This window comes from Onychomys torridus, chromosome X, assembly GCF_903995425.1.
Source record: "Onychomys torridus chromosome X, mOncTor1.1, whole genome shotgun sequence".
NCBI classification, from domain to species: Eukaryota; Metazoa; Chordata; class Mammalia; order Rodentia; family Cricetidae; genus Onychomys; species Onychomys torridus.
In genome coordinates, this window is record NC_050466.1 from 28,806,717 (window position 1) to 28,821,095 (window position 14,379).

At 43.1% G+C, this 14,379-nt stretch overlaps 3 pseudogenes; 2 read left to right on the plus strand and 1 right to left on the minus strand.

The window, feature by feature from the left end:
- Positions 1 to 5,843: 5,843 nt before the first annotated feature.
- Positions 5,844 to 6,304, minus strand: LOC118574403 (annotated as a pseudogene).
- A 253-nt stretch (positions 6,305 to 6,557) lies between these two features.
- On the plus strand, positions 6,558 to 6,658 carry LOC118574887 (annotated as a pseudogene).
- Positions 6,659 to 13,893: 7,235 nt separating this feature from the next.
- On the plus strand, positions 13,894 to 13,994 carry LOC118574883 (annotated as a pseudogene).
- Positions 13,995 to 14,379: the final 385 nt, after the last annotated feature.

Consider the following 14,379-nt stretch of genomic DNA (forward strand, 5'->3'; position numbering starts at 1 on the left):
GCTTTTTTTTTTTTTTTTTTTTTTTTTTTTTTCCAGAAGCCTCACTCTGCAGTCCTGGCTAGTCTCAAAGTCTCCAAAATCCTCCCACCTCAGTCTTCCCAGTGCTAAAATTACAGGCATGCATGCTAAAGTCCTGGCTCTGAGAATACCAAGCAAAAGACAGTGGATTCACTCGGAAGCTCTCCACAGGGATTAAGAGGTTTATGTGTTCTCCTTCTTCCTTCAACAATTCAATTGCACTTCTCCAAGCCCAAGTTCTGTTCCAGAGTCTCAGCTGTTGGCAACTGCATTGCCTATTTGGGCCACCCAAATTAGCCCCTCACCTTGTTCTCTGCCAATCAAATTCTCTTCCTTAAAGGACCAGCTAAATTGACTATGGTGCAGAAAGCTGCCCATAGTCCCCAAGGTGAGTTCAGCTTTTCACTCCCTAGTAGTTCATAACAGGGTATTCCCCCCTTAGAGGGCCTCCTTGCCAACTATCTGGCATATTTTTTTTTCTGTTAGACACATGTAACCTTCTTGAGGACAAGAAGCATTTCAGAGGACATGGTACCACACGCCTTTAATCCCAGCACTCAGGAGGCAGTGAGCCAGCCTGGTCTATGTAGTGAGTTCTGAGCCAGCCAGCCAGTGCTGTTACACAGAGAAACGCTGTCTCAAAAGGAAACAAAATAAAATAAAATAAAATAAAACAAAACAGGAAGACAAAGCCACAACTTGGTGGGAATTGGAGGGTGTTATGGTTTACAGGACAGGCTCCTAGGGGTGACATGGGATGATGGCATCAGGAACTAATAAAAAGTTGGTCATGTGGTACCAGGCATGGTGGTGCACACCTTTGCTCTCAGAACTCTGTGAGTTCAGGGTCAACCTGGTCTACATAGCAAGTTCCAGGCCCATCACTTATGAAGAAAAAAGAAGTTATTCATGCTTTCATTCGCCAATATTTCAGGTGTTCCACAGGTTATCTCACTTCACATTCATCACAACTATGTAGAACAGGTAGTTATTTTCTGTTTTGTTTTTTCTAGACAGAGTTTCTCTGTGCAGCCCTGTCTGTCTTGGAACTCGCTCTGTAGACCACGCTGGACTTCCAACTCAGAGATCAGCCTGCCTCTGCCTCCTGATCCCTAGGATTAAAGGTGTGTGCCACTACTGCGTGGCAAATAGGTACTGTTATTGTGCCCATTTTACAGATGAGTAATGAGATTCAGAGAAATGAAGGAATTTACTTTGGGTTGCCCAGATAAGACAATAGAAGATCTGGAATTCAAATCCAAGTCCAGGGACCTTCACCTTATATCCTGCAGCTTCCAAAAGTGCTCAAATGAGCCCACCACCTTCTCTGCTTCCATTTTACAGCATACAATACATATTTTGTGCATGCCCTTGGAAGTTTGGTACACACACACACACACACACACACACACACACACACACACAGTGACCTGCATGCTCGCACCGTGATTATAAAATACTTGTGCTGATTTCTTTTTATATGAAAATACTCCTAAATCAACTCAACCTGGTGAGGAGTAGAGGATAGATGGGCACAGCCATGTACTGCTCAAAAGGGATATAGAATTTCTTTTCTCATGCTCCTAACTGTAGAGCAAGTTTTATAACGCTACAGTGACCTTGGAACTTGCAAACCCCCCTTTTCAGTCTAACTGGCTTCTTGCTATCTGTCTCATTCTCTGCAACTTCAGTTGTCTTATCTGGGTATTTGTTTGTTTTTGTGCCAATATCTCCAAATCGCCACGCCCCCCACACATACACACATGTGGATTCCTTATGTTCCAATAGCCTGTGGTGCCCACCCCCACCACTCTCCATACTTCAATTCTCCAAGTCAATGTTCCAGTTTCTCCTCCTTCCAGAAACCTTCCCAGACTCTGATCACCTGCCAGCTTTTTGATCTGGTCTGATTTTGCTATGTGTCCACATCTGGCCCGGACCCTAGACCTTCCTGGTCAACCTCCAGAGTGCTGAACTTACAGGTGCGTCCTCACTACAGCCAGCTCTGATGTTTCTTTTAACCCAAATCTCGACTGTCATCTTCATTCTGGGCTTGCACTCACCCCACCCCTTCTCTCATTGCTTCTTGGGAGCTGTTTCCTTGACCACACTTGTCCCTTAAGTTTGAAGTTCCAGGTAGAGAGAAATAAAGGCAAGTCTTTAGGAAAGAAAGACTTCATCAAACAAACCCCTTTCTCTTGCCTATGAACCTTGTGTTCCCTCTAACCTCCACACATATGCGGTGACATGAGTCTCAATACAAGTGAACACAGATAAGTAAATGAATGTGATTTTTTAAAAAGGCCTAGACCAAGCTGGACAGTGGTAGTCACACCTTTAATCCCAGCACTCGGGAGGCAGAGAAATCCTGTCTCAAAAAACAAAAAGAGATAAACAAACAAAAAAACGGCCAAGACCAATTACCACCTTCAAATGCTACTATGTAGGTTCAGTGGATTAAAGCCAGATGTTAAGCCCCTGTGTGCCAACCATTTCACTGGCCCCACGGTAGCCTCCTTGCTCTAGTGTCTTGTAGTGCAGGCAAAGTGAGAATGCAGATAGCAGAAAATGCTTGAAATGTTTCTGGTTTCAGCCTTAGCTAGGAAGTTAGTTGTCAGTAAGGAGAGTTCCAGTTCACCTTTTAATCTTTTGTCAAGGCATTGGAAAGTGGGTAATTGGTCGGTTGTAACTCTGGCTTTGATCTGGCCACTCTGGTTAAAAGATGCCCTTCCACTTGCATATAAGAAAATGCCACCTTTGAAAAAAAAAGGGGGGAAAGCTATGTACACTCCTAAAGGCTCAGATACCACTGCAGAAGAGACTGAAAGAATGCCAGAGTAGCTGGGGTGGGGGGAGTGGCATATGACCCTGAACTGGACTTGGAAAATGGAGGCAGTAAGATCAGCAGTTCAAGGCCCACCTTATCTACATAGCAAGTTCACTGCCAGTTTGAAGCGTATGAGCTGTCTCAAAAAACGAACAAAGGTACCATCTTTGACCCTTAAAGAGGAGCTGATGACCCATATTCTGCTCCCTCCCTAACTACTCCACACACTTTCTTTTGAGTCAGGGTCTTATTTTATTTTATACTGGCTGAGCCAGTACTCACCATGTAGCCCAGGTTAGCCTTGAACTTGAAATACTTCTGTTTCAAACTTTTTGGGATTACAGGTGAGTGTGAGTACCATCACATCAAGCTCCCCATTTCCTTCCAACCACAAATATTTATAATATTGGAGTAAGGAGATGAACAAAGACTTTTTCCACAGCACAGACAAGGGGTTACACTTAGATCAGGTCAGGTTCTAGAAATGGGTCTGTTTATATACTTGAGGACTCCACTGTGGCCTAGAATAAGTTGAAGGTTCAGTCTGTTGTTAAGACCAGGATTAGAAGTCAGGGTGGCTGGCAAGTAAGTCCCTGGGGGCATCCCATTCAAGATAACAATCATAGGGCTAGGAATGTGACAAAGTAGTGGAGTGCTGCCTAGTACAGACAAGGCCCTGGGTTCCATCCCCAAAGTGACCAAGTGTCAGGAACTGTGTTTACTTGGGATCCTTTGTTCTGCGAGGCAGTGAAAGGTTCATGAAATCAGCCTCAGGGCCAACTTCCATTCCAGACTTTGGCATTACTTTTCTCCTGGGGCATTAGACAACTCATTTCTCCTCTCCGATGCAGAGTCCTCATGTAATCAATGATAAAAAGCAGTCTTAATCTCTAGGGCCCCATAAGAAAAGAATTGGGAAAATGTAAAGCAGTAAAGCGAAATGAAATACTGGTTTCCTCCATTAAAAAATGTTCTATGGCTGGGCGGTGTTGGTGCATGCCTTTAATCTCAGCACTCAGGAGGCAGAGGCAAGTGAATCTCTTTGAGTTCAAGGCCAGGCTGGTCTATAGAGTGAGTTCCAGGACAGGCTCCAAAGCTACACAGAGAAACCCTGTCTCATTAAAAAAAAAATGTTCTAGAAAGGACCGAGGATCTGGCTCATTTGGCCAAATGCTTGCTTAGCATGCATGAAGTCCTGAGTTCCATCCCTAACACGGAATAATACAAGTATAGTAGAGCATGATTGTAATCCCAGCATGGAGGTGGAGGCAAGAGGATCAGGAATTCAAAATCATCCTCAACTCTGTAGTAAGTTTAAGGACAACTGGGCTACATGAGTTCCTCTCTCAAAAATGAATATATTTATGGGTATATATGTATGTATACATATGTATGACTGTCACATGCTCATTGCAGAAGTTTTGAAAATACAGGCAACTATAAAAAATCATAAAACTTGTTTGTAATCCTACCAACATAGAGTTTACTACTGTTAACATTTTGGTATTTTATTTATATCTATTACATATTTATTTTTCTTATTTTAATTTTGTATTTATTGATTACATGCAAAATTACCAATAGCATGTTAAGTATAGCACATTGCTTTTAACATTTTTCTCATTTTAAACGTTTTATTACATTTATTTAGTGTGAGTGTAAGCACATGTGTACGCATGGATACATGTTACTGTGTGTGTGTATAAATCAGAGGACAATGTGTGAGAGCTGGTCCCCTCGTTCTACTGTGGGTATTGAACTCAGGTCAACAGCTTTGGTGGCAAGTGGCTTTATTCACTGAGCCATCTTGACAGCTCTTACTATTTTCTTAATTTTATTTATTTTGTGTACATTGATGTCTTGCCTACCTATAGCTCTGTGTGAGGGTGTTGGATCCCCTGTAACTGGAATTACAGTTCTGAGCTGCCACGTGGGTGCTGAGAATTAAACTTCCTTTGGAAGAGCAGCCAGTGCTTTTTTTCCCACCTGAAATTTGAATGTGAAGATGCCTTCACCTTTATTTTTTTTTAATTAAGAAAAATTTTAATTCATTTTACATACCAACCACAGATTCCCCCTCTCTTCCTTCTTCCCACCCCCAGCCCTCTCTCTCCATCCACCCCCTCCTCCAAAAAGGTAAAGTTTCCCATGGCGAGTCAGCAGAGCCTGATACATTCAGAGGTCCCAGACCCTCCCCTGCATCAAGTCTGTGCAAGGTGTCCCACCACAGGTAATGGGCTCTAAACAGCCAGCTCATGCACCAGCCAGCAAGCACTCTTAACCTTAACGGCTGAGCCATCTCTCCAGCTACAACAGCTCTTATTTGATTGATTGATTGAGGAGTGAGTGAGTGATTGTGTGTGTTTGAGTGTGAGCACCATGGCACACTTGCAGAGGTCAGAGTGCAAGTTGCTGGAGTTGATTTTTTCCTCCTACCATGTGGGTTACAGGGATCAGAATGGAACTCAGGTTCTCAGGCTTGGTAGCAAGTACCTTTACCCACACAGCCATATTGCTGGCTCTATGTTTTGTTCCTTTGAGACAGAATCTTGCTATGTATCTATACCTAGCTGGCCTCAACCTTGTAACCCTCCTATCTCACCCTCCCAAGTGCTAGTCTTCTAGCTGTATACCACCACACCCGGTTTACTATCTATTTTAAATGAAAATGGAATAATGCTGTACATACCTACTTTTTTTCTGTTTTGTTTTGTTCTGTTCTGTTTGTTTGTTTGTTTTTCTGAGACAGGGTTTCTCAGTGTAACATTCTTGGCTGTCCTGGAACTCACTCTGTAAACCAGGCTGGCCTCAAACTTAGAGATCCACCTGCCTCTGCCCCCCCCCCCCCCGCCGCCCCCAATGCTGGGATTAAAGGTGTGTGCCACCACTGCCAGGCTACTCTGACATTTTTTTTTTTTTTTTACTCCTCAGAAATCTTTATTCACTAATGGGGTGATACTTTCCCTTCCCAAGCTGCTGCCTTTCCCATTCAGGGTTTCATTGAGCTCAGTATCATCTATCCCGTTACAGGGGAAGGACCTCATCCCTCTCGGGGTTGCTGGTCTTTGTTGTCAGGAACACGGTGGGGAGGGACACTGACCATCAGCACTTAGAGCTCCATGACATCCCCAGCTGGGGATGCAGGGTAGAAGGGACTGGGGGTATCCCCCAGCCTCAGCAGCCTGAGGGCCTCAGGGATCAGGCTCCCAGGATAGCGCCAGAGAAGCAGCTCTGGGCAAGGGCTCCTGAGTGGTGGCAGGGCTCGGGGAAAGTCACAGGAGGACTGCAGTAGGGGTGGTCATTATGTAGGCTGAGTCGGGAGAAGTGGGTGGCCATGTTCTCCTCAGACAGAAACTGCTTGTGCAAGGGTTCCCTGGCGTCCAGGCTGCGAGTCACCCCAGTGGTGGCCTGTGGGTCCCGACTCGGGGGGCCTCGTTCCAGGGGCTGTTGTAGGATCATTACGGTTCGGGGTCCCTTTTCTAGTGGTCCCTGAACCTAACTGTATAATTTAAATGAACTCAGTTGGCTTAGGAGGGTACCTCATAGGTGGAATGCTTTCCTAGCAAGGGGAGGCCCTAGGTATATTTAATTAATATTTTTAGATTTGTTTTTATGTTTTATGTGTATGGGCTTGGGAGGTAGAGGCAGAAGAATAGCCATGAGCTTTAAGCCAGTCTGAGATAAAGTAAGACCTTTCTCAAAAAAAGTAACATTTCTTTTGGTAGCACATATCCTAAAACTGCAATGATAGAGAAGATTAGCACAGTTCCTATGTAAGGACATCACAAAATTTATGAAGAGTTCCACATATGTATATACTTCACAGAAGTCTGTCTACATTAAAAGAACTCTTTTTTTGTTTTTATTATTGTTTTTTTAAATTTTATTTATTTACTTTTTGGTTTTTTGAACAAGGTTTCTCTATGTAGTCCTGGCTGTCTGGAACTCACTTTGTAGACCAGGCTGGCCTCGAACTCACAGAGATCCACCTGCCTCTGCCTCCTGAGTGCTGGGATTAAAGGAGTGCTCCACCACTGCCTGGCCGGAACTCTTTTTTTTATATATTTATTTTATTTTATTTTGTATGTATGGTTGTTCTGCCTCCATATATGTCTATGCACCAGGTGTGTGCCTGGTGCCCATGGAGGCTAAAAGAAGCTATCAGATTCCAAGGTACTGGAATTACAGACAGATGTTAGCTGTCCTGAGGGTGTTAGAAATTGAACCCAGGTCCCCCAATCTGTAAAGACAGTTGTTAGCTGACAGGGCAGCAAGTGCTCTCAACTACTGAGACATTTCTCCAGCCCGAGTTCCATTTATTTTTAAGAAACAAATTGATTTTTTAAAAAGGTTTTCCTAAACACTCTGATACTGTGTTTAAATGAAACAAATAAATATTAGGATGTATAGTTCAGTATTTAAAATTGCACTTCTTGGGCTGGGAGTGCAGCTCAGTTGGTAGTCCTGCCCTGGCATGGATAAAGCTCTGGATTCTGCCCCTAACACTGCACAAACTGGGGGTGGTATTCCACGCCTGCAACCCCAGCACTTGAGAGGGGGAGGCAGGCACAACAAGAGTTCAAGGTCATCTTGGTTACACAGCAAGTGTTAAGATCAGCATGGACTACAGGACAGCCTATCTCAAAAAGCCAAAAGAGAAAGGAAAGGAAGGACAGAGGATAGGTCATGTTGAATTTTTCTTCTAGTTTATTACTCATTTGTTTTTGTTTCATTTTTCAACTTTGTGGTTGTCATGTGATTGTGTGTGTGTGTGTGTGTGTGTGTGTGTGTGTGTGTGTGTGTATGTGTGTACTAGAGTATATGTGTGTGGAGGTCAAAGAACAACTTTGTGGAGTCAGGTTTCTCCTTCCACCTGTGCGAGGGTTCTAAGGATTGAACTTGGCTCATCAGGCTTTCCAATCAAGTGTTCTTACTTGCTTTTGCCGAGTCATTGCACTGGATTTCTTTTGAATTTTTTTTTTTTTTTGAGACAGGGTCTTGCTGGTCTCAAATTCACTGTGTAGCCTAGGTTATCCTTGAATTCAGGATAATCCTCCTGCTTCAGCTTTTTTAATGTCGGGATTATAGGCATGTGCCACCACTCCCAATTTATTGGCTATTAGAATTTATTATATGTTGGGCAGAATGGCACACACCTTTAATTCCAACATTCTGGAGGCGGGGTCTGAAGGATCTTTGAGTTCGAGGCAAGCCTAGTCTACAAAAAGTGGTTACAGGACAGCCAGGGCTACACAGAGAAACAAAAAGCTTAATTTTTTAAATTGCTAATTTGTGTCCTTTGACTGCTTTTTTTCAAGACAGGGTTTCTCTGTGTAGCTTTGGTACCTGTCCTGGATCTCACTCTGTAGTCCAGGCTGGCCTCGAACTCACAGAGATCCGCCTGTCTCTGCCTCCCGAGTGCTGGGATTAAAGGTGTGTGTCACTGCTGCCCAGCCTTTGAATGTTTTTATATGAGGTGCTCATCTTTTCCTGTAAAATTCTAAGTCTTTCAGGATTTTATTTTATTTTTTTTTATTAAGACATTCTGAGCTGGGGAGAGAGCTCAAAAGTTAAGAGCTCTTGCTACTTTTCTAAGAGGACCTGAGTTCAGTTCCCAGCAACGATGGCAGCTCACAACTGTAATGTCAGTTCCCAAAACCCATGGCAAAACATGAATGCATATAAAATTTTTTAAAAATTAAAAAAAAAAGAAAAGATGTTTTAGAGCAAGAAAGATGTTCAGTGATTATGAGTACATGCAGTCCTTGAAGAGGTCCCGAGTCTGGTTCCCTCCACACATATCAGGTGACTCACAACCATCACCTGTATGAACTCTAGCTCCAGGCAGATCTGGTGCCTCTGACCTTCAGAGACAGTCACATACGTGTGTACATACCCACACATGCGTCATACACATAATTTAAAAATTAAAAATGCTTTATGTTTTGGCTGGGTGGTGGTGGTACACACCTTTAATCCTAGTACTTGGGAGGCAGAGGTAGGCAGATCTCTATGAGTTCGAGACCAGCCTGGTCTACAGAGCAAGTTCCAGGACAGGCTCCAAAACTACACAGAGAAACCCTGTCTTGAAAAACCAAAAAAAAAAAAGGTTTATGCTTTTACATAGCCAAACCTACTTCATCCTTCACTGTTCCTTCTTTTACCTTTAAACCTAAAACAACTTGCCCTACTTCCAAGATCAGATCACAAGTACATCACCTATTCTCTTCTAGATTGTTTATGGCCTTGTTTTTGTTTTTGTTTTTTGTTTGTTTTTCAAGACAGGGTTTCTCTGTGTAGCTTTGGCTGTCCTAGAACTCAATCTGTAGCCCAGGCTGGCCTGGAACTCAGAAATCTGTCTGGTGAGGCCATTCTTGATCACTTTAGTCCATAGTAGACAACAACAAGCTTTTATTTAACACAGAGTCTTAAGTAGCTCAGACGGGATTTGAATTCACCAGGCAGATAAGGGTGACCTTGAACATCTGATCTTCTTGTCTCTATGTCCTAAGTGCTGGATTGCAGGCATGCTCCACCATATCTGGTTTATGGGGTGTTAGGGATCAAACTTAAGACTTGTGATGATAAGCAAACACTCCAGACTAAGTTATCTCCAGCCCAAGAATGGCCTTTAAAGTCAAAGGAAGCTGGAACCAAGTCTCTGCTTCATCCTTTACTTACTTCCTAGCTGTGTGATCAAAGGCATCTTCAACTTTGTCTGTAATGGGATAGATACCAGGCCTACAAGATGGCTCTGAAGGTAGAGGTACTTGCTACCAAGCCTGATCTGAGTTCAATTCTGGGGACCCACGTGGTAGGAGAAAACTGACTCCCAAAAGTTGTCCTTTGGTCTTCACATATGTGCTGTGGTACATACACCTCCATAAACAAACAAACAAATAACTAACTAAATAAATGTAATTTTAAAGAGGAGATATGAGCTGAGCATAGTGGTACATACCTGCAATCCCAACACTAGGGAGGTAGAAGCAAGAGGATCAGTTTTTCTCCTTCTTCTTCTTCTTCTTCTTCTTCTTCTTCTTCTTCTTCTTCTTCTTCTTCTTCTTCTTCTTCTTCCTCCTCCTCCTCCTCCTCCTCCTCCTCCTCCTCCTCCTCCTCCTCTTCTTCTTCTTCTTCTTGGATCTGAGGATCGAACCCAGGGCCTTGTGCTTGCTAGGCAAGTGCTCTACACTGAGCTAAATCCCCAACCCCTCTTTTCTTCTTTTTTGTTGTTCTTGTTGTTTTATTTTATTTTATTTCTTTTTTTGTTTGTTTTGTTTGTTTTTGTTATTTTTGTTTGTTTTTTTTTTTTGTTTTTGAGACAGGGTTTCCACATGTAAACAACCCTGGCCATCCTGGAACTTACTCTGTAGACCAGGCTGGCCTTGAACTCAGAGATTTGCCTGCCTTTGCCCCACTAGTGCTACAATTAAAGACATGCACCACCACTGCCCAGTGAGAATCAGTTTTTCAAGACATTTTTCAGCCACATAATGTTTCAGGGCGGCCTGGGCTATGTATGAGACTGTCTCAAACTCACACCCCAATTAAGATATTAATAGTTCCCAATCTATGGCATTGTTTTGTTTGTGTTTTTTAACAAAAACATCAACGTTTAATCCCCCCCCCCACACACACACACTAAACATTGACACGAGGTTGATTTCCCCTATGACATTATTTCTTATAAATATGACATTGCTTTAATGGCTAAATAATGTATGTAGAATAGCCAACCAGACACCTCAGACATAGTGTTTAGGAAACATCAGCAATCTGGACGTGGTTGCTCATATCTGTAATCCAACCACTCTTAAAAGACTGAGGCAAGATGATCTAGAGTTAGTTTGAGGCTGGCTTTTTTTTTTTTTTTTTAACAAAGTCTTACATAGCAAGACTTTATCTAAAAAAGGGAGGGGGCAACTGGCTCTGGCATGGTGGCATCCAATCACTTAAAAGACTGAGGGAAGACCACTCAGAATTAGTTCAAGACCAGTTTTTTGTTGTTGTTGTTGTTTTGTTTTGTTGTTTTGTTTTGTTTTTTGTTTTTTAGACTATGTAAGACTTGGTCTTTAAAAAAAAAAAAATAGCAGGGTAGTGGTGGCACTCCTCTTTAATCCCAGCACTTGGGAGGCAGAGCCAGGCAGATCTCTGTGAGTTCGAGGCCAGCCTAGTCTACAAAGCGAGATCCAGGACAAGCACCAAAACTACACGGAGAAACCCTGTCTCAAAAAAAAAAAAAAAACCACCGGGGGGCTGGAGAGATAGCTCAGTGGTTAAGAGCACTGACTGCTCTTCAGAAGACCTGGGTTCAATTCCCAGCACCCCCATGGCAGCTCACAATTGTCTGTAACTCCAGTTTCAGGGGACCTGACCCCCATGGCAAAAAACACCAATGAACATCAAATAAAAATAAATAATTTTTTTAAAAAAATGAAATTTAAACAAATAAATAATCTTTAAAAGGCAGCAACAGGCCCTGGCATGGTGGCACACACCTTTAATTCCAGTGCTTGAGAGGCAGGTGGATTTCCGTGAGTTTAAGTTCAATGCCAGCCTGGTCTACAAATCGAGTTCCAGGACAGCCAGGACTACACAGAGAAACCCTGTCTCAAAGATAGAAAAAAGAAAGTATATGTGTTGGGGTGTGTATATGTACATGAGGTGCTTTCATAGATGGCCTCAGAGTCTACTGGAGCTGGAGTTACATGTAGTTGTGAGCCACCTGATGTAGGTGTGGAGAACCAAACTCAGGCCTCGTGCAAGAGCTGTTTGTGCTCATAACCACTGAGCAATCTCTCTAGCACTGACATTCCTGGTTTAGATTGCTCACTATTCCAGTGCCCTGATGATTTAAAGTAAATCCCCTGACAGCTAGGTCAAAACGTGTCACCCAGAGCTTGCCTAGCCCAATGCTATAGTTCCCTCTGGACTTTGGGACTTGAGCATTATCTGTGCTTCAGGGGAGAACATCAATAAATCCTGGTGCTATCTGTGTCCAGGTATACAGAATAGCAGCAAGTCTTTGGAGGGGACCCTAATGTCATGGCATCCTAAGCAAGTTAGGCATGTGACATGGACTGTTCCCTTGTTTTGTTTTGTTTTATTTTGTTTTGTTTTTCGAGACAGGGTTTCTCTGTGTAGCTTTGCTCTTTTCCTGGAACTCACTTGGTAGACCAGGCTGGCCTCGAACTCACAGAGATCCCTCTGGCTCTGCCTCCCAAGTGCTGGGATTAAAGGCGTGCGGCACCAACGCCCAGCTATTCCCTTTTTTTTTTTTTTCTTTTTTGAGCTGAGGATCGAACCCAGGGCCTTGCGCTTGCTAGGCAAGTGCTCTACCACTGAGCTAAATCCCCAACCCCTCGACTATTCCCTTTTTCTGAGGCTGACCCTTTATGATTTTTTTTTAAATTTTTGTTTGTTTGTTTGGTTGGTTAGTTAGTTCTGTTTTGAGACAGGGTCTCATGTAAATTAGATTGGCCTCAAGCTTTGTAGATGAAGACAGCCTCAAACTTCTGATTTTTTCTGCCTCCAAATCTTGCTAGAATTAGAGGTGTGTGCCACCACGCCTGGTTCTCTCTGATGATGGTGTTAGAACACAGGACTTCATACATATTAGAGGAGTACATTACTAACTGAGCTATTTCTCGGCCTTGATCTTCACAGTTTTGGTCACAATGAGATCCCAGAGAGCTTTCGGCAAACTCTTCATATGCTTTCATTAGGATTAGATGCTATAGCTTGCAACCAAGAGCTTGACTGAGCAGCTCAATGGTAAAGCACATGATCAGTATGTGTTCAGCCTTAGGATCAATCCCTGGAAGAAATCACTAACTGGTTATCATTATGCCACTTCTACGATTTTCTTTGGTGATGACATGAGGTGCTAACTTGTTTTCCTCAAATATTCACATATCCTCAAACCATTTATTAAGTAATACATTCTTCTCCTCTGATTTGAAATGGGTGAAATTTCCCCTTAAAAATCAACTCTTGCTCCAGGATTGTCCCTTTGACTCCATTCCTCCTAGAACTCCGGTGGGTTGTTCTTTTCTGGAGCCCAGACCTACCTGCTCCAGACCAAAGCTTCTGGCTAAGGAAGCTTCTGGCTACAGTCTCCATTGTCCTGAAGCTGGAGGGCTGCCACTCAGGAACAGGCCTGCTGAGCTTCATGCCCCCATAGTAAACCATCTACTTGATGGTTCTTGGCTCAGGTTAGAGAAACTCAAATGCATACTTTCCAAGAGTTTACTTAGAAATGGTCCAGGAAAGCCCTAGCTTTCTTCTCCACCCCATCCCTGGCTCCTTATATTTCTTAAACTCATCACCACTCAGCTGGTATACAGTATCCTTCCTCCTGACCTGGGCCCCTAAGGCCTAACAGTGGCTATAGTGCTTACTTACCTCCTGGCCTACTGTTTAGGTGACAGCAAAACTGAGTTTGAAGCTGGACCTGGTGGCACACAGTTGCCTCTCTAGCATTCTGAAGACAGAGGCAGGAGGACCTCATGTTCCAGGCCAGCTTGGAGTAAATAGCAAGAAGCTGACCCTGACCTCACATACACAGCAAAATCAGAGTTTACAGGCTGGAGGTATAGGTCAGCTGGTAGAATACTGGCCTAGCATGCATGAAGCCCTGGGTTCCATCTCTAGCATCATATAAAAGTAGGCATGCTGGTGCACACCTGTACTCCTAGAACTTGGAAAGGAGGAAGAGATAGGAGATCAGAACCTCAATAATACCTTTGATTACATATAGTGAGTTCTGGCCAGTGTGAGATTCATGCGATCTCTCTCAAAAACAAACAGGTGAGTGTTGCCCCAGCATTGGAGGTGCTGACTCTACCTGGTCGAAGAAAAACATAACTAGCCTCCAAAGACTTCTTCAAGAAGATTTCATTTGAGCATGGGCTCAGAAGACAGGCTAGAGCCTGGGAACAGAAAACATCATGAGCTGAAAGAGGGGATGGTCCTCTGAGGCTAAAGTTACGTTGGTGTACACATGGCACCAAAAGAGCTGAAGATGCCTTAGCTTTCTTTAAGTGTAAGGACAATGTTCAGCAGTACATGCACCAAAATTGGAACATGGAGATGAGCATGACCCCTGTGTAAGAATGACAAGCAAATTTGTGAGGCATTTGGTATTTTTATTACTTTGTATGCTAGGTAAAAATTAACTTTTCAAAGTGTAAGGACAGACATCTGTGGAAATGCCTAAGTAAAAGTAGAGATCCCAATCAATTCCTTGGGAAATAATTGAATATGAATGTGGAGGATGGGAAACATGTGGTTCTGTAATTGTCTTTGGCAAGGACCTCTGTCATTAAGGGCATTGCTGAGGTGGTCATGGATAAAGAACAAAGGAAACGTAGGCCTGGGAGCTTTGAAAAAGCAACAGGAATCTACACAATGAACCATTATGTGATCACTAAGATAATGTTTACAAATATCAAGGAAATTACCATTGCAATTTTAGGTTAAAAAGCAAGCTATAAAATTATGTATTAAGTTTAATCACAAACTATCTATCTGAG